This window comes from Ptychodera flava, chromosome 22, assembly GCF_041260155.1.
Source record: "Ptychodera flava strain L36383 chromosome 22, AS_Pfla_20210202, whole genome shotgun sequence".
NCBI classification, from domain to species: Eukaryota; Metazoa; Hemichordata; class Enteropneusta; family Ptychoderidae; genus Ptychodera; species Ptychodera flava.
Window position 1 is genome coordinate 2,554,681 of NC_091949.1, and position 1,644 is coordinate 2,556,324.

Here is a 1,644-nt window from a genome sequence, read left to right on the forward strand (position 1 = left end):
GTTATTACCTCCTCTGGCGCAATGTAACAGAGAATTCTGGGTAATACTTTATTGGGCGCAGAACATTACATTGATAGGATCACTCTATCGAATTTTCTACGTCGTTGAATTGTGAGTTGACAGACCATCCGTTAGAAATTTACTTATATTTTGTGCTTCTTTGAGCATGATGGTGATTCGTCGATGCTAAGCTGGAAAGTTTGACACATCAAAGTGACTTAGAGACAAAGACATTACCAACCCGGAATGTCAAAGTGCGAAACTGACGACATCTTCTTTCTTGTTGTTCTTCGTTATAATATTGCATACAAATTATCTTGTTTTGGACTTCATATATTCATTTCTCGAGATTTGTGTCACCTAGATGCACAATAACCTGATAACTGATAATTACCATGACGACCAGGCCAGAAGGACTGTGACATCAGTCAAAAATTAGTCATTTTGGCGAAAATAATTTATCAGCTAGGCTTACTTAACAAAAGATGATAAACAAATACTTCATGAGATAACTATAATCATAGTTATTTAATGCAAGATGACTTCCTACAAAGTAACAAATAAGTATCGATCACGCTTTATTTTTCGATTACGCATTTTACGAATGATTGCGCACCTTGAAGAAAAACGTGACTAGGTCCAATCTTCCTTACGAGAAACAATTGGGTTTACATAGGGGGGGTTCTATTGTTATTTGATTGGCATTGCCTTATCTCTAATGTCCAAGTTAACCTTTTATATAATCTGAATTAACTTTCGGCGGTAATAAAAATGTGAATTTCCGAAATTATTAAGAAAATTAAATGAAAAGAAAGGTTAAGGTATTAGCATACATGTATTTGGCTCTGAAAATCAGTTACGTACACCCAAGTTGAAGAAACCGACAGGCATTATTTTTAAAGGGGCCTTTATAAGGGAGTTTATGGTTGTCAGAAATATTTTATAAACATATTTTCCACACATAAGCAGTAATCACAATAATCAACTCTGGGAAAAAATCCTAAATTTTTGACAAGACATTACCATGACCGACTAAATGGAAAGAGAATGATGATGTATATAATTTGTTGTCAATTGCACGGCCATCTAAAACAGCAAGAAAGCGAATTCATGGCCTACCATTTGGTGAAAGGTGATAACAATGCGATGTATGTTTGAGATACAGCTCTGCAATTTGACGATTTACATGCAAGCGAAGCTCTAAACGCCGCAATAAATTACAGTTGTTGATCAGTGGGGGACGAGTGAATTTCACTGTTGTCTTCATATGTTCAATCATTAATTAAAAGCACAAACTAAAATTTGCGTGATTCACATTTGTCCAACTACTAACATTTTCTTAATGTTGTATTTGCAGTCATTGTATGATCTTTACCATCATCCCACTATTCTACTACACTTTCAGATCGTCTTCATACTCGACACACAATATGAATTCTGTCAATCTAATGGAGATGGTAAGGGAACTGTCTCACGTTAGCAATGTGTAATAACAATAAATTATAAATCAATCATTGTGCAGTGGTATGGTTCGCTGTCAATGAGTATAAATCCCAACATGCAATATTGAATGCAATATTGACTATATACAAACCTCAAAGATCGAGATTATATATTCTCTTTCTTTTATCGGAAGATATTAGA